Source organism: Apteryx mantelli, chromosome 7, assembly GCF_036417845.1.
Source record: "Apteryx mantelli isolate bAptMan1 chromosome 7, bAptMan1.hap1, whole genome shotgun sequence".
Lineage (NCBI taxonomy): Eukaryota > Metazoa > Chordata > Aves > Apterygiformes > Apterygidae > Apteryx > Apteryx mantelli.
The window spans coordinates 28,993,918-29,013,282 of NC_089984.1; the positions used below are offsets into that span (position 1 = coordinate 28,993,918).

General features: G+C 42.5%; 1 protein-coding gene across 4 annotated transcripts in view; it reads right to left on the minus strand.

The window, feature by feature from the left end:
• Positions 1–18,691, minus strand: part of LCOR (ligand dependent nuclear receptor corepressor) — an 87,631-nt gene extending 68,940 nt beyond the window's left edge. For 2 of the 4 annotated variants that reach the window (XM_067300131.1, XM_067300129.1), the window contains exons 1-2: positions 18,600–18,691; positions 586–678 (exon numbers count right to left, since the gene is read on the minus strand). The gene's annotated coding sequence lies outside the window, so the exon portion shown is untranslated. Of the gene's footprint in view, positions 1–585; positions 679–18,595 lie in introns of all 4 variants that reach the window. The other 2 variants (XM_067300130.1, XM_067300132.1) reach the window with 2 other exon arrangements.
• Between the last annotated feature and the right edge of the window lie 674 nt (positions 18,692–19,365).

A 19,365-nucleotide genomic window follows, 5' to 3' on the forward strand; every position in this document is an offset into this window, starting at 1 on the left:
ACCTGCAAGGCAGGGCGTTAAAAAAAAAAAAAAAAGAAAAAAAAAAGAAAAAAAAAAAGAAAAAACCCAACCCAAACCAAAAAACCCCAAACACCACACATGCACAACCAACCTGTTAAAATATTGTACATTGAGGTTATTTGATGCAGTTATTTCAATACAATATTTCACTGTTTCAAGTATTTAAAAACTCTCTTAGACTTATACTTATGCATTGAGAAGTCTGAAGTGGTATTTCATAAATATCTTGAACACAATCTAAAGATTTTGTATGTTCCTGGATTAACCTGCAGTTAATCTTATTAGACAGGAGCCAAGATTTTCAAGAATGAGTACTAAAACTATACTGCTAAATAAGCCTGGCTCATTTAAAAAGCAACCATGAAAGTCTTCCTGCTCCTGCACCCATTTTTAAAGTCATTAATAAGCACCAGTCAAACTGTAGAGAAACTGTTTCTACCAGCAGGCTTCTGAATATGCATAATCCCAATAAAGCTAATTGCATTAAAATGTTGCTAGTATCTTAATTGCACATAGATTATATATTTTTTTGAAATGTAAAAAAAATTGTTTAAATATACTAACATCCTAGTCTTGGGATATCCAGTCAAGCTACGCAAAGAGATGTGTTTGTCCCTTGCATACTCCCAAATGTGGAAGTAGGATCAGAAACTGGATCTGGAAGAAAGGGTAAACAGCATGTTAGTTAAATTCACAGAGGATACTACATTTGGAGATGTTACAAACATTAGTGAAGACAAATATATAAATGACCTAAAGAGAAAATAAAGTTAGTTTGGAAACAAAATGTGTCATGAAAAATTATTTCAAACACTCAATGTTGAGAAAATCTGGGGGTAAGGGAAGGAAGAGTAAACTGAAAGAAACCTAGAAGCAGCAACAGGGGACAGTCAGCTGAATATTTGCATTGAAAAACAGTTTGGAGTTGCAGAGGCATCAAATAGCAGGAAAATTAAAAGTTTTCTGCTGCCCTTGAGCCAGTAACAATAGCCATCTCCTCACACAATTGCCAGGGACTGAGAAATTCCCCTTCACTGCCAGCAAACGGAAAGCTCTTCTCAACGGCAAATCAAGTTCTGCAGGAGGTAGGGTTTAATTTTTTTAAAAGCAATGTTAACATATGGTTAGCATAAGCCTACGCAGCAGGTTCTTCCAGTACTTCTGCTGCTCATGGCTTTGTGCAGAAACAGGAGGAAGCTAACAAAACGAATCAATTTTTACAGGTGCAACTCAACCTTGTATTGTTCAGATTTATTCATGTGGTCACTGGGAAAAGGAACCAAAGCAGCTAGTTCAACTACTCACAAAAGAGAATAAAAACCCTTTACCCTTGTCTTGCCTTTAAGTTACTTTCAAGAGAATAATGACATCCCCTTATCTATCACATTGGACACCTGCGCTATTCTGCTGTAGGGGTAAGGCAATAGGAGGTAAGAACTGACTGTCTTCGGAAAGCCTACAAGAGATTTTTTTCCTCAGCCACATAAGTTGAAATGCAGAAGTTTAAATAACTAGTATGCATCTTCAAGGATTGTCAAGCCTTTGATTTTCAGAAAGACTTTTACACACAAAGTACCAGTTATTCCACTTCATTCCCAAATTAAGGGAACAGGCTAATTTTGCAGGATTTCTTACTTTAAGTAATGAAGCTTCAGTGAGGCAACAACATGCTTTATACTTAGGGCAGTTCACAGATCAACCAGAAAAAAAACCCAAAACAAACAAAAAAACACCACAGAAGCCATATTTCCACCTATCAAGTTGCTGTATCTTAGAACAAGCTCCAGTTTGGAGGCTTGTGCTTCAGTTTATGCACACCATCACGCGGAAGCAGGAGACCGAAGATCTTCCCTCCTCTTGACAACCACTAAGTGAAGTAATCTCTGAATAAAGCTACCCTTTGAATATCTACAAATGAGACATCCTGTGAACATCTACAGCTTCTGCTTGTGGTGTGATGGGAAGAACAGAGAAACAGTTCCTATCAGTCTCCCAAAGATGAGCTTGATATTTGGCAAAGACTGGTTGGTCCTGCATATTTCAAAGGAGATTCCAAGGACAGAACTCCCAGGCATCCCTCAAGCCAAAGACTCATAAAATGCAGCTTCTAAAGGTATCGTACCACCCTTTTAAAGTAGTTCAAATTATAGGGCCAGCATAGAACCGAGAACCAGATCATGGGAGACTTGATGCATTTCAGCAAGATGCAAAGCTCTGGACACTATAAAAATTAGCCTTTCCTTTTTGCGCAAAGAGACACTGACAAAATATTCAAGTGATCTGTTGCCCTTTTTAAAGGACCAGTGCTAGCATGAGGCAAACAAACTGCAACCAAACTTGTGGATTCACAGCATAGTCTGATGAGCATTTCTTTTACTGGAAACAGCAGCTTTTGCAGCCCTTCCCTTCTCTGCTCCACCACTCATTCCTGACCCTGTATTGCTTCCTCAGTTGCGCTGGTGCAAATGTTCATGGGACTGCATGATGGACAGGACAAGTGATCCCAGTTAGAGAGTGATTTCTGCAAGTTTACTTAGCCCCAGACCCAAATTCCAGAGGCAAAACTGAAGCGGCCACACAAGGGTTGCCTTACACCAATATCATCACTGAAAGCATGCCCAGAAAATTATAAATAGAGAAGATGTGCCAAGGAGCTAGAAGAGTAGCTATTACTTAAGAGACTGTTCAAGAACAAAGCATGCACTTAGTTTGTTAGATGTGTCTGCCTTGGATTCCACATAGGTGAAATGGGTAGATGTGTATTACAGTAAGGATGCTGGAGAATCAAGGCCTCTCATATGGAGAGGAACTAGAGTCAACAACACTATCTGCTGCATGAGTTTTTCCACAGTATGCTGCTGAGAACAGAAGAGACCGATAGGAACACTCCAGCTTCCCCTTCCTGCAGGATAGGCCACCACATGAATCACAAAGCTCCCATGGAAGGCAAAGAAATCCACTGCTAAATGGCCAAATAGGTGTGCTCTGGGAATGGTTCTTACTCTAATCATCTCTCCCAAACACTTTGCTGGCCTGACATAGTCCTGTCATATTCCTTGCTCAAATATCAAAGGTGTTGGAGGACAAATTCCAGGGGAATTCAGCACAAATGCTGAATTGCCCTTGGCTGAAGCCATTTTTTGCTGTGTTGACTCTTCTTTGGAACCACGCCCTATGACAACCTTCAATCTTGTGTGAATGCAAAATCCCTAAATCAGTAGTCATGGTGAACAGGCAGATGACTGGCTGACCATGTAGAAAGACCCAATCCAGACTCACTTGATTCACGTGCCATCCAAACAACCCAAGTATCCTCTTAGGCAGGGAATATGTCTCAATGAGAAGACACCAAACTGGAACAAGAACGATCCACCATAGTCTTGTGTAATGAGGGGCCCAAAGAACACCTGCAGAGCAAGCCATGGAATTGGGATTACTCTCAGGGGGGTTTCTATGGCTAGTAGCCTACTGCCTCTCCCATTCTTTGGGAATATTACCTCTAAAGAAGCTGATTCAGCACCAGTCCATCTCTTGCAATTTACATCTTAAACCTAAAAGTGTATGGTAATCTTCGCATGATTTTTGCCATTTCCATAAAGCCCAAATATGCAGATCACCCAGAGAGGTAAACAGAAACCCCTCTTTTAAGTAACACTTACATTCAAAAGTGTGCAGATTCTAATTCAAAAGAAGAAGAATTAAGACTACCATTATGCTCCAGGAGTCAGAAATAGGAAATTTCTGAGAGACCCCTAGAAGAGGATATAAAGACAGTCAGATTCAGATGTTTTGATCTCTGGAAGTCACGTTTTGCAGACAGCAACTGGTGATGATTCTAATGTCTCCATCCAAGTTCCAGTTTCTCTGTAATTTTCTCTTGATTTTACAAAAAATTAACACATTGGATGAAAAATTCTATCTACTTATTGGAGACATACTGCAACTTGAGGCACACATTCACTAGCAAGGCAGCACAAACAGATAAATAAAGTTTATCTGGCTCAGGTGCTTTAAAAAGGCAGGGGGGAAGCAACATCAGCAAAATACATGCATGTATATAAAACATATGGATGTAAAAAGTAAGTGTAAATTAACTATGAAAAGCAGAGTAAAGAGACTTAAAATTCCACAACTCGTTTGACCAAAGTTACCACAAGACAGATTATTGTAAACTGTAGATGACTAAACTGGCAAGGAACTTCATGTGGGACCATAAAGTCTTCAAGGCTTTGAAGCTGTGATTTACCTGGCATTTTAATTCACTGTAAATCCGCACTTCCACCGAAAGGGTTGGTCCCACTCATCCTCCCTCCCAGATGCTCATTCATCTTGCATCTGCATGGCAAGACGACAAGATGGTTCAGGGATCTGTTCCCTGATCCAACTCATCATGCACCTACACAAGTGAGGGCACTAGCACAAAGGTGGTGGTATGATCATCCCTCTCCGCAGTAGTTCAAGTTTACACTAGATTAAAAACAACTGTGTAAAACCATGAACTGTGTTTCTTATAGGAAAAGTCATTTCCACTGTTATGCTTCCCTTAGATGTATTTCGTTTTCCTGTGGTGGAACTGTGACATTGCTTATTTAGGGTAAGTCAGGTACAGTCTTGATTTGTCGGATGATGGTATCCGAGTTATTGCTCAAACCTTTATCTACTGGATGGACGCACAGCTTGTTCAAAGTCATGCTGAAATGTGTTATTACAGTTGCTCTAGCATGACAAGATGATCCAGACAGGTCCCCCTCCCCTATTTAGGAGAAAAGCCTACTGAATGTTTCTTGCTGCATCTTCTACACACATTAGATGTCAAGTTTAGGAAGATAATACTATAACCAATAAGTTTCAATATTTTCCATTAAAAAAGTGATTTTGTACAGAGAATAATTCCATGCCTTTTCAGAAATCTGACACTCTACAGAATTTCTTACATTACTTTGATGCAATACAGTTAAAAAAATAGACAGCATAATGTTTAACTTTGCCTTGAAAAAAGAATAAATCATTGCTCAAAAGCCAGTGAGTTCCATTAAATATTCTTGAACACCATTTTCTGATGTAGCTTTCCTTAAAAGAAAGGTACTCTTGAAGTACCTATCTAGGCAAGCCTCTAATCTGCCCTAACCCTTAACTCATGAACTGGAAACAGTAAGCTATTAGAATAGCTTTTTCCAGATAATTTCTATTTGGCTTCCTAAGCTCTACAAATAAAAGCCAAAATCTGCCTGCCTTCTCCCTTCAGTCCCTCCTCAAACACCATCCCAAGTTTTATGCTAGAATATGAAGAAGTGAAGGCTTCAAAAGAATATACTACCTGATCTCTCATAAGAGGAAAGGTCAAATCTATTTGTCTAAGGGAGGAAGTATTTTGTCTCTTTCCCAAAATTGCTTTAAGAGGCATCTGGAAGACTATCAGTTTAATCCAGTTCTGGTACCTTCAAATGAAGTCACACTTTCCCCTCAGAGGTCTTTAGTATGTTTGGTTATGCTTACCACCCTCCAAAAAAAAAAAAAAAAAAAAAGCTAGAAACATCTATTTAAAGATAGATTTGTTTGCTGAATTTCTTTTGTTGCTCTGATTGACCTTCCCTTTTGTCTGTCTCTGGATTTGTCAGAAATATTTCTCAGCTAAACTAACTACATCATTTAGTATGGTACTTATGGCCCATTTAATTTGGGGGTAGGACAACAAAAACATTTTAACTCTTTGTTTTAGATGTACTGTTATTCTCTGTCAGTGGTTTCAAACAAGGCAAGTAATTATACAGCTCTTAAAGCCATCACCTTCTTTTCTAAAAGCATACTTTGTCAAGTTTGACCTAACTTTGTGAAGTTAGTTTGCTAAATTTGGATTTTCGAGAGACCTAATTTTAGAGAGATGCCATTTTCCTTCACTTGTTCCTAATGGAAAGACTCGTGGGATGTTTTAAGGCTACGGATGTCCCTTTAGCTCACATCCAGCTCTATCTTTTTCACCTCCCCTTAGACTGATCTAATCGGGAGGAACCACCTGAGTAAAAGAATGCATTACCAAGGAGATTGAAAGCCTGTAGACAAGTATTTTGCATGCCATTAAAAACAACTGTGAGTTTATGACCTGTGTGGCCATGTGAAGTGAAAGATCACATTCCCAAGAAGAGCATCTGAATTATTCTGCCTTTGCCTCCAGCCCTAGGCTGGGTGGGGGACCCAACTGCAAAGAGTGGGAATGAGCTAGTTAGTGCACTAACGGCCCAAGCCTATTTACATGCTGGCTGCCATGCTCACAGAAGGAGGAATTCCCCCACAGGAGAGCCTCGCTCATCACAGACCCAACCGCCCGCTGCTCCAGCAGGCACCAGGGCCCTTTTGCAGCCACTGTGACTAGATGGTCCATAACTCAGAGGCACAGGACACCACGTGAGGGAACTCCTCCACATAGCCATTTCCATAGCTCTCCTGCTGGCCCTCCAGCAGCTGAGGTTCCACACAGACAGCTTCGCATAAACTGGGACTTCTCACTAATTGAAAGCCAAGGCTTCTCAAATGTTAGTTTCGGGATCCAGTTTCCAAACAGATCCACATGCAGCTGCATGGGAAGACTATGGGACAGAATTTTATTTTATTTTATTTTTTTAAAGAAAGCTTTGTCACTAACAACAGAATCTCAAAACTATGCTATAAATTCAATACTCTTAACCTTGCAAGTGTGCCAGTACAAACCAGCTCTGAGATTAGCTCTGTGTGCTGCTTTCAGGCAGAATCATGAAAATCCTTCTGGGCAACACTGCAGCATGCTGAGAGCAAAGATCTATCCACCTTAAGGATGAGAATCACTCATCTCTTCCCCCAAGCTGAGTATGAAAGAATTATTCCTGTTGCGTTACAGAAGAGGAAAGCCCTTCAAGTTTCCCGTGCTAGGCGAAGGTGATACAGCCTCAAGCAGGTTCTAGAGTTAGCATGCTAACAGGCATTCCAGCAGCCTGGGCAGGAGAGGCTGGTTTTGGGGAAAGTAGCATTTTCACATAAACTTTTCTTTTTGGTAGATTTAGTAGTTTTAGTCCTGAAAAATACAGAATGAAGTGTTTCCAAATATAACTGCTTACTTTCTGAAGCAGTGAGGTGTCATCACAAGTGCGTTAGCTGCCAAAGTTCAGCACACCAATCAGTGTGGACCAACAGAGCTGTGATTCGTTTCTCCCTCCATGCTTTCCCCTCCACACTCCTTCAGAATTTCCATCTTTGTTGTAGCCTTCCATTGCACTTAACTTCCTGGAGGTTTTTTTTGTTTGTTTTTGATATTGTGGACTAATCAGCTGACAATAGCAAATAGAAAATCTTCAGATTAACAAGACCTACCAGGTCTTAGTTAGTATGAGAACTAACATGCTCAAACATTACACATTCCTGAGGACCTGGACCTAGTGGAAACAGATAGTGAGAAATGAGTGATACATATGAAGCAGGAAGAATGATGACACAAAAGGTCTCAATATTCCTGCATCGGGGAGGGAGGGCAGGTCTTGCAGAACAACAACAACATAGTAATACATCTTTTTCCTCATTTTTTAAATACTGTTTCTGTGAAGTTAATGATAAAGTATCAGATTCTATTAAATGAATGTTCCAGTTAAATGAAGTCCACATTAACACTCTTTAAACTGGAAATGCTACAGTGCTGGTCTTACATGGTTCAGTTCTGGGGTTACATGCTTGTGGGTTAAACAACAGGTATAGGATAGAAGATACCTTATGTAGCTTAAGGGCAGAATGAGTCCTCAGGCTACCAAAGGCAGAGGAAATTTAAAGCCCTATGTGCTGTTCTTATTTGGAGCACAAAATTCAGTTCAAAGTACAAGCAGCAGGAAGATATGAATTCAAGATTAGTCACAGGCAAACAGATGATTTAGGAACATGAACCAATCTGTTTGTTGCAGGCAAGGAGTGCAGCCTCCATGGCAAAGTGGACTACAAGTCTGCAACATCTTTAACTTATGAAGTCAATTTTTAATCTAATTTGAAACTGAGTAACTTGTTGAACAGAGTAACCTCTGAACTCTATATTCAATTTTGTGCCATTATTGCAGCCAGTCTGTGACATCAGCTAAGGTTCTAGGAAAACAGAGTGAGCTGCAAGAGTGGTTGGGATGAAGGCTATTTGGGCTTTGATACCTGGAACAGCAATGTGCCCAGGGATTATAGTGTTCACTCCATACTTCAAACACCTTTTAGTCACAGAAAAGCCAAACATCCTCTTGAGACCAGAAAGACAGTTTACCTGTTGCTTCAGGATATCTGCCAACGCATGGCACTGGCAGTGCATCAGTTTACACTTGAGCTCATGTATTCTAGGTTCCCTTCACAACCACATAAGGGAGAAACGCTAACGAAATCTTGAGATCCAGCACAAGTTTTATGGCAGGAGTTTGGACTTCACAGCAAGTTTCTTGGAAGGAAAAATACGGGGGCCTGAATATAGGGAGCGCAGCACTTAAAATAGACCTACTTACGCCACTAACCTTTTTCCAGAAATTAGCTTTCAAGTTTTCTGGGGTTAGTCTCTTCAGCAATATCCATTTTTGGATAAAATATACTTTTAAGTAGTTAGGTATCAGAAGAGAAAGAAAAGGTAAAGTTCAAGCCTAACCTAATAGATGACTAAATATCAGCTCTTACTCCAAAACACCTACAGACACTTTGGCAAGAAAAACAGCCCTTGTCTACAGATAATTTAGAGCAGTAATTTTCCAACTGTGGGCTCCTAAAAAGTGTGAAGGCCCCACACAATTTAAACCTATTGGCAATAGATTTGTTTTTCTGTAATTGCTTCTTGCCAGCTCCAGGTTGAGAACTGCTGATTTAAGAGAGCCCTAACAAAACACAGATCTTCTTTCAACAGTTACAGCTTTTTCAAGAGATAAACACTGAGTTCCTGCTGAATTCAAAGTGCATACCCAAAACAGACCTCAGCACGCCCTGTCTCAACTGAGCACTGAACTCATCTACTGCCAATTTGCTGCATGTTTCTTAAGGAAAAACTGCAGAGGCAAGACCAAAGGCTTAGAGTTCCTGAAGAGTTTATGGAAATATTCCTCTAAGATATGAGAACCAGATTCTCATAGCATCTTATCATATAGTTTCAGGTGATTACATGTTTATTACTGTGTATGAATGCACAGTAAAAGGAGGACAGAGCAGCATTAAAAAAAAAAAACCCACGCGCGTGCACACAAAAGAAAAAATCCCACCCAAACCCAAGAAAAGCGCGCAAGCAGTAGTTAAACATTTGGTCAGAAATATCAGAATTAGGACTACACATACTGTAATTTTATCCCCCAAGTATAAATTAGAACAACCTAAACATTCATGTGAGACACTTCAGGGGAAAAAAAAAAAAGAATTACATTTCTCCAAGAGACTTTGACACTTAATGGTTACAAAGGCTGCGTTACAAAGGCTATACCTGTGTCACACAACACATTTTAAAGTATGGAACTTGTCTAAAGCTACACGTAGCCAACATCTCACACTTAGCTGTTCCCCACACTTTCAGTCTTCCTTCACTCAATCTTATAACGTTTTGAATGATACTAAGCTACAGTACATAGATGAATGATAACCACTGAAGATAGGCGGGACACTCCACTTACAGTTGCATAAGAGTACAACTGCTCCAAAGGAAGTTTAAAACCAGTAAGAGGCCCTTACTTAGCTGTGAGGTTAATTAGATTGAGAAATTGTCATCAAAAGACAACTGCTGAAATTTTTTGCTAAGGGAAGTTTTCCTCATTGCCCATTTTGTAAGTGAAGACTATTAGATGGCTTTTTTTTTTTTTTTTTAAACATTCAGCAAGACCTTTGTTAGAAATCCCAAAAGAGAGATTACAGTATCATATAAACTTATGTTCCACTCAACACTTCAAAATATAAAAGGGAAAGCTAGGGAATAAAGTAGCTATGCTACCTCCTTTTTACAAAAGATGTAAATAGAATCACTGCTTTGATAAGATTGCTTTTAAGCTTCTGTAGGTCAAGAAAGGAAATGACTCCCATGCATTTCTAGTTTCTTGCTTTTGCAGAGCAAAATGGAAGTTAAGTGTCCACCTCTGCAAAAAATATTCTTTACGTAAAGGATACAATGGCATGTTTTCAGAAATGGATCTAGAGATCATGATTAAGCAGCAACTAGAAAGCAGCTTTCAGCACTTCCGTCACGACTACAAATCTTAACACAGGAGACCACCAAACTTGAAACAAAGTCTGCTAGAACACCAGCCTACCTTCAACTTGTTCATGAAAAGGATAAAACAACTGCCAGATAAACAGACGTACCCAGCATAAGCCAAAAGCCAAGCTAAGCAAGTCAGTTTGTTGCGAGCATTCAAACAAAGCTAGTTAAGTCTAATCACAATCAATTTTTATATATTCCAATACATTCCTTAAGGAGCCCAACAGTGGAAGACAGAAGACAGAAGCTGAGAGGACTCTTCCTGAGTGCAAGACTCCTACGTCAAAATGCACAAGTACCGTGCTCTAACTAACCTGTAGCTATCCAGAGATGAAGTCTCAAAAGTGACCCATATATTAAGAGGGGGCAGAGTATGCAAGAGCTTTTTGTATGTAAATTGCCATGGAGAGTTTAACAGCTGCAGAACTAGCCAGTTCCTGCAAGGCAGGAGGCTCAGTTCAATGCATGTTACACAGGTAACATAGTAAGCTGCTGCCTGTAACATATACACAGTAGCAAAGGCAGTCAAACAGCAAGTGGCTGCAGGGTAATGACCTTGAAACTACTGCATGCTTTGGGGAACAGGAGGTACAGCATTAGCTTTATGTACTGGCCTGGAAGCAGTATTGTGGGGAATTGCAGGCTGTGGGGTAAAAGTTTCACATCCTTTTGTTAATGTAACAAGAAAAGAAAAAAAAAAAAGGTCAGGAAATGAAGAACTTTGTAGCTTGATTACCTGTTCCTCCTCCTACCCTGTCAGCTACTCCACTTTCATAACAAGACCACCATCTCTCTAACCTAAAAACAGCAGAGGAGAGGAAAAAGACCACTTTAGATAGACTGGTCTATGCAACCCTTCAGCTAGATATCAAATGCCTGTATTATAAGTGTATATAAAAAAAAAGTTCAAAGAGAACCAGGAAATTTTTCATTAGTAAACTCTACTCAAGAGTTAAGATTGCCTGGTGGCCTCTGATGTCTTTCCACACTGATGGATTCAATTTCTGAAAGCTTCCTTTGTTAATGAATACTGGGCTCTTGTCCAGTCCTCTTTTCTCCCCCTCTTCTCCCTCCCATAAAATATCATGGTTCCCAGGGCATAAGGAACATCCTTTGTCTCCCTGCAAGTCTTCCCTGTGTGGCCACTTTGCTTCAGTCTCTAGAAAATGCAACAGGAGTACCATCTTTTCTCTTCTCTTTAAGAGGAGTGGAAAATTAAATGGAGATGTCATCTAATCATAATTTTGCTAAACAGGAAGAGACATCCTGCAGAAATGTTGAAATACCATAACCTTCACTTCATCTTCGAGGTGTGGGCAGTGTTGGCGTGTAACTTAAGCCTCCTACTCAGTTTGAGAGCTGAGTTTTGGTGAGCTCGCCACAAGAGAACACATGATACTACACAACATAAAAAACAAAGTAAATCTAAGCTAAAGTAAATGATTTGAAGATTACCAGAGATAAACAGTACACGCTTCTCCAAGAAAGAGGCTGAGGCCACACAGATTGGTTAGAAGGAACTCTGAGGAACCACAGAAGCCTGTAAAGATATTGGGGAGAGCTGGAGAAAAACGGCAACTTATTAATGGAGGTACTGGCCAAGAGCATCCACCAAGAGGTTTGGGAAAGCAAAGCCCACAGTTCATTATCAGGGAGCGAGCAGGGTATAACCCACAAAGCTTGGAAGAAAGAGAGAGAACAAAGCAGTCCGCCTGCTACCGTAAGTAAATGAACATACATGTAGAAGTCTGCACTTACTCAACAAAACCCTCCTTAGATTTACGCACGCACGACAACACCAGCCAAATAACCCAACTCTCCCTTCTCTGCCTTTCCCCATCCACAGTCGATACTGTGGCACAAAAATTGATCATTTTACAGCTAGGACTAGTCAGGGAACTGATTCACCAGGCAGCCACACACAAGTTGTGCCAGCACAGAGAGGGCTATTTAAGTCAGGTTAGACAACACTGCTGTCAAACGTAACCGCAGTCTGGAGCGCAGTTCCACAGGACAGTAGATGCAAACTGAAAACTCACAGCCACTGAAAGAGGCTCTCCTCTCCCCTTCACAGGGAGATGTGAACTCATCCACTGCTTCAGATAAGCCCTCATGCTTATCTGATCCCCAACTGAGATGGTTCACATTACTAAATCGCCAGAAGATTTGCTAGTTCTACCCATTTTTCTGTCAGTTTAGTGAAAAATAGCACTACCGTTCCCTTTGGCAAGGGGAAGAGCCTAGACTGGCTTGGCCCATCTTGAAGAACTGTGTCCTTGAGTGGGGGAAGTCTTGAATTTCTCAGAGATTTAGAAATATCCATCCATGTAAATTTTTAGAACCACAGCTTCATTCTCTTAATGAGGATGAAGATGTGTTCATGGGAGGGTAAGGAAGAGGATTAGGAAAGTCCCATGTAAAACACTGCAGTAGCTCCCCCCTCTCCTTGTCAGTACAAGAACACTACCTTTCTTCAACCTTATTAAACACCTGTTTTTCTGAAATCTTGCCTAAACTGACTTTTAGGGAATATTCCATTGTTACTTTTACATTAGTCATGGAAGAACACAGGTTCTCAGACAAAACATACAACTATGGTGGCAGACATTTAAGTACAGTGCAATAAAGATTTCATATCATCCATCCTTAATTAAAAGTGCAGATACTGTATTTCTGAACATGACAGCATTTGGACTAACATCAATATGTGGCACAAACTGCCAAAAGATAGCTCAAGAATTTCAACAGTCTCACAGACACTCTTAAAATGGTGTCACTACTGCAAATTTGTACATCTGTAATACACATACCAATATAAATTCTACAAAAATTTTATCTAGATGTTTTGGACTAATTTCTGCATGCACAGGATGCATTACTGTAATTCATTTTGATAAATTCTATTAAAAGTGGATGAACTCAATGCCACCAACTTTTTTTTTTTGTTAAAAGTAAAAACAAAAACAAAAACAAAAAAAACCCAACAACCACCACTGTACTTCCTGCAGGAGGAACATCTCCCAAGAAGGAAGCCTCTCTCCTTGCAGTCATAGCTATTACTTTGCACAAATTCAAACAGACTTTTGTTACAATGTTTTGTTAAAACAAACCAAATGATTTGGCATAGTCCAAAATCTTATGTCACAGTCACCAGAAGAAGAATTCAAGATGGTATGATACAAGACAAAATGATTTATCATGATTTTTTCCTGAGTATGCTTTTGTTTGGTTGACTATGAAACTAACCTGAATTCAGACCACTTCAAAAGAAAAATCGGCGTTCAAATAGTGCCTCTTATCCTATGTTAAATGATATTGTCCCTGTGAGGCCAGAAGTTTTTCTCCATTTGCAGGTAGGGAAACAAGGGCAAATACACAGCAATTTATTCAAAATCAGAATAGATATCAGAAGGAGATCTAGATTCCTCCTCTGCAATTTAATTTTTACTACTGTTCTTCAGATTCACACCATCCTTCCATGCACATTTAAAGTAAAGCTAAACATCAAGCTGCAAAATTTTCATTCCGTACGACAAGATTTTTATTTTTAAATGACAGCTGCCTTGAATAAATTTTTTTCCTGGCATAACTTTGTCATAAAAGGACAAATCTCCCTCCCTGCATCCATGCTGCCAACAGGCAAAAATGCTTGTGCGTAGCTCATATCTTAGTGAACAAGCCTTTAGCTACCATACTGGAAAGTTTTTGTACAAGGGATTCCTATTAATGCAAATTGCCTTAATATAAATTGTCACAAGCTTCATCTACCTTATAGGCAGGCTGAAATAAGGCAGAAAACCATTTGCTGAGGGAATGGGGGCAGATACCACAGCTTAGAAAGGTCCTATATTTGCATTTTTTACTTTAGCCCAATTTCAGTTAGCTTGTTTTTTTATTATTATTTTCCATCACCGTGAGAGCAATAACTAATAAGCTTCCTTATTCTGGCACAAAGAAATACAATCTACCCTTTGAACTAGAACTATGTTAAACACTTGGAGATTCAAAGCCTGCTTCCAAAACAATGAGATAATACAGCTAACTGTTCCATATTTTGGAAGCAGCAGCTAATTCATATCAGCTGTAGTATCACATACCAGCTGGAACTATACCCACATAGTAAGCAAGATAAGAAAATCTAATAAAGACTTCAGAATTATTCAACTGTTATACAGCTTCTCTTGATTAGTATTAGCTGATTAGTATTTCCTGCTGAATAACATTTTTTCCAATGGAACCCACACTTTAATCCTAAGTGCCTAAACTCAAGGAAGACCACCATTATTCAACCAGCTAGTGTAGAGGAACAGCTCAGGTACTTGGGTTGCAATAATTTACCAGCAACAATTATTTAAAAAGAAAAAAAAACAAAAAACAAAAACAAACACAGAAATTAGTTCAGCTTATTTTGACAGTTTAAGAGTAAAAAAAAAAAAAAAAAAAAAGCTAAACAGGCTCTCAGAGAAACACAGACACAGCTCAAGATGATTGGAAACCTGATGTAGAAGTTAGTTTTGCCTTTTAAATCACCATTTTGCTCCCCAAACTAGCATCATTGCTGAAGATAGCTAACACATACCTGTGCCCGCACCCCCAACATAGGTTGTAATTCAGTCAAAGAGTCTCTAAGAGTACAGCTAATATTTAACAAAGGCCAAGCATCACCAGCTAGTAGAAATGCATGCAATCACCTGAAACTATCACTCTAGTAACTACACAGAATTGCAGCACTATTACTGCCTGTATAAAAAGTGTCAGGAAGGTTTCAGGGATCTGTGGGGTCTCTCTCCCCTCAGGTTCCTCATTCCTTAGCTGATCTGATCTCACTCGCAAGTGCCTGAACAGAAAGTGAATGGAGGCTGGGAGAGGACCAGGAAAATCAGCACATGCACATTTGCCCTGTACTTAAATTCATCCCTAGGCATCTGCTTTTGGCCACTGAGGGAGAAAGACGCTAACACTTAAGATTGGTATGGAGAGCACAGTCGTGTCAGCATCAAATACTTATCATCTGGCATAACGTGTTTTAGAATCATAGTACTACTGCAGCAACACCACACTGCTCACCGCTCCTGGGTCGCTTCTTACGCTGTGGTTTAACAGCCAGCGTATCCCACTGCAAGAAGAGCTTGGACTCTAACTACACCCCTTCTCCACATTTTGCCCCCATGTCCTGGCCACAGCATGCTGCTCCCCCTCCCCCCCCCCCCCCAAAAAAAAAAAGAAGTTTGAAATACGTATGAGAAGGAAGGAAGGAAAGAAGGAAGGTAGGTTTAGGCCAGATCTGTCCTCCTGCCCCAAGCTGTGCTGGCACAACCGAAGGTACAACTCTAACAGCTCAAGATGATCTGGATCTCTGCTGCTGCATTCTCACCCCTTCCCCTTCCTCCAGCCACGCATTCACACCATCTTCCTTGCCCTAGCACTTGGATTTGTGTCACCCCACGGTGAGCCAGTTCGGGGAGCTATGCTAGCAGGAAAATATTCTATACCCCCAAAATGATGTTTTCTGCCAGCATAGCACCTCCAAACTGGCTCACTGTGGGCAAAGGTGCTTCTTTAGTCCTCCTGTGTTTTTGATCTCCTTGAGACCACAGGCTTAGTTCGACAAACTGTCATGAAGCCACAGCCCAACACAGTGACCCAGTGCAGGAGTAAGGAACAAGAGGAGGAAGAGAATCGCTTAAGCCATTTTTGTTGCCACACGCACTAGTTCAAACCACAACCTTTGTGTTTTCTGTCTACCACATTGTGTGGTATCAGAATGACTTTTCAGGGAATGATGCTAACAAAAGAATCCCACACACCTCACATTTACTTTCAGAACTAAATATGAATGGGTATTTCTGAAGTAACACGAAGAATTTTCCCATAATCTACTTCCCCATATTTATATGTTTGTATTTGTTACAGGAACAAATTCTTAAGATTTCTATGAAAGGCCAAGGTAAAATAGAACGCTGCATTGTTTGGTAGGTCAACTTCCAAGCCTCAAATGATGTTGTCAAAATCCACTTAAAAAGACATCTGAGATGTATTTGGAGCTAGGAGTAGAGATCATAATACAATTTCCTTTGGATATCCTGAGTAGTGCAATAATTTTTCTCCTAGAATTATAAAAGATTTAAAAATCAAAAAAACAGGTTACATTTAACACATTTATATGACCTAACAATTTATGCAAGATTCATACTAGGAACAGGGCAGGTCCCGAGATCTCATAAAACTGATCAATTTGAGGTTCAAACTATTTATGACACAGTACCATCAAGATAAAGCCACACAGTACTGTTACACTTTGGACTTTTTTTTTTAAAATGTTTTTGTACTTTACCTCCAAAAAAATCCCAGTCAACTCTATGCTTAGTGTTCACAACATCTTTTGTTAAACACACACAGAGGGACTTTCACAAAGGGAAATTTTTCAGAAGGACAAAAAGCCTATCAATTTAAGTGTTAGGAAGAGATATGGAGGCATGGAGGAGAAAGCAAGTTCTCCAGGGTTTGGCAATTTAAATGGGTACAGGGAAGTTGAACAGGGTGTGTATGCACGGGGTGGGGTGGGGGGAAAGAGCTGTTTGTTTTAAGTTTTAGCACTTAGGGTTGCTAAGAACTTTAACAACCTAGTGTTTTCTTTCAGTCCGTAGATAACTCCAGAACTTCTGTAGCTACCCATGTTTGTTCCCAAAGAGCAGCAGAATGAACAGACAATTCTTGCATTTTACCCCAGGACAAGATCTCCAGCAGCAGCTTTGAAACCGTCAGTGATTTTTTCCCTTTACCCCTTGCAGCTAACTGGGCAAGTTTTGAGCAGCAGGACAGCAGCACTGAAGTATTCAAGGATGACCCAATCCCAAAGCATCAGGGATGGGGCGGGGAAGACAAGATGACATGCTGCAAGCAGGGAGTTTAAAAAGGACTAGAACAGGTGATCTCCAGCAGTCAAAGTAAGAGGCAACAAGAAAAGGAGATAAAAGTAAAATACATTCAGTTCAAGTGGATATAGAAGCCAACAAAATATTCCTAATATAGCAAAGTTACTATCTAAAATCAAAATAAACCCCCATAAACCAGATCTAGAAACATCAGTAATCAGTTGGAAAGAAAACCCAACACTTCTGTGGAAAGAGGCTGAGTTTCCCAGCAATATATTACCTTTGAATCTTGTATGCTTAAAAAAAAAGTTAATTGTTCATATTAATCTGGAGTTAACAAGCATCTAACATGCACTTTATATTACAGAAATTTACACATGAAGATGAAGCCAAAAATATCTATGGCAGCAGTTAGAATTTCTGGTGCAATCAAAAATGGTGATTCAAATCCCTGATAATGAACTAGGATGCTGAGCTAACTGACAATAAGAGGTTTAACTCTGCACACAAGGAACTAAAGTGAATCTGCGAATGTTATTACAGATTACCTACGCAGAGCAGTCACTGGCAGATTATGGCCATATTTGCATATTTAAAAATAAAGTGAGGATTTATGCTCAATTAGAAGCATTCAGGAGACCAAACAAGAAGAGCTACAGAGATGCCAGGCTACAGATTTTCAAGAACACTCTGAAAGTTCACGATTTACCGTTGTCAAACCTATTTCACTGACGTCCAGAGAGCTCAGACACCTATTATTGGTGTCTGTATTCTGAGACGCGGAGAAAAGGTCTCGATTTCCCACTGGGGAGGGGAAAGAAAAAGGTGAAGCCTGCATTCTAATGAGGAAAGTTACTCGAGATGAAAGGGCGTCGGAGACTTCCAAAAATAAAAAATGAAAGATAAATTAAAAAATGAAATATCCGATTGAAGGGAGCCCTGCATAACAACAAACGCGCGCAAGCGAAGGAAAGGAGGGGGGGAGGAGAAGAAGGAGAAAAAAAATTTTTTTCACACATCCTTTTAACCCCCGCGGCCCCGCTCCGCATTCACGTCAATCCAGCCGCGACCCAGCCCAGCCCACAACTTTCCGCCGCCGCGGCCCCGCCGCCCTGCCCCCACGGCGGGGAGCAGGCCCCGCGGCCTCCCTCCCTCCCTCCCGCCGCGCCGGGCCGGGCCGCGCCGGGCCGCGCCGTGACAGCGGGCCGCTCCCCGCCGCGAACAAGTTTGAAGGGGCCGCGGCGGGGAGGCGCGGGCGCGGCGCTGACAGGGGCCGCACAAAAGGGCAGGACCCCGCGGCGGCGGCGGCGCCCCCCCGGCGCAGGGCGGGGCGCGGCGCGGCGGCGCTCGCCCAGCGGCGGCGGGGGGAGGGGGCGGGCCCGCAGGCCGCCGCAGGCCGCCGCCGCCCGGCCCGGCCCAGCCCGGCCCGGCCCGGCCCGGCCGCCGCGGGGGCCCGGCCCGGCCTCCCCGCCGCGCCGCCGTCCCTCACCTACACAGTGAACGAGCTTGTGTCGCCACGAATCGAGCTGGTGGCGGACGCCGCGCCTCTCGATGGAGCACTGCTGCCGCCCGCACGGGCTCGCCATCTTCTGGGCGGCGGGCGGGGGTGGGGGTGGGGGCGGCGGGCACGGCCGGGGGGGCAGGGACGGGAAGGAAGGGCCGCGCGCCGCGCCGCGCCACGCCCACCCGCCGTCAGCGCGCGCCGCGCCGCGCCGCGCCGCTCCGCTCCGCACCGCGCCGCGCCACGCAGGCGCCGACGCGGGCACGCCCCGCCCCGCCCCCGCCCCGCCCCTCTCCTCCCTGCCCGCCCGCCCGCTCGCGCCGGCCCCTTTCTCGCCGCGCGCCGGCCGGCAGGGAGCGCGCGCGGCGCCCGCTTCCGCGCCTGCGCGGCGCCCGCACGTGCGGCAGCGCCGCCGCCCCCCCGCGGCGGGGCGCTGTCACCCTCCCTCCCCCCTCCCCCCTCCCCGCGCGCGCCCGCGGCGCCAACGGCTCCTCGCGGGGCGCCGCCGCCATGGCGGGGCGCGTCAGGCGGCGAGGGCGCAGCGCCACCCGTCCCCCGAGGGGGCTCCCCCTCCCCTGGGTGGGCTACCTGTCCCCTGGGGGGGCTCTCCCTCCCTTGGGGGGCAGCTTGCCTTTCTGTCAAGAAGTACGACAGTCTCCTCACCCGTGCTGTGGTGCAGGGGAAAATACCACGGGTGTTGGTGGTCGTGGTTAAAAGGAAATTGTATTTGGTTGCAACTGGTGAAGTGGCCCCCGGTT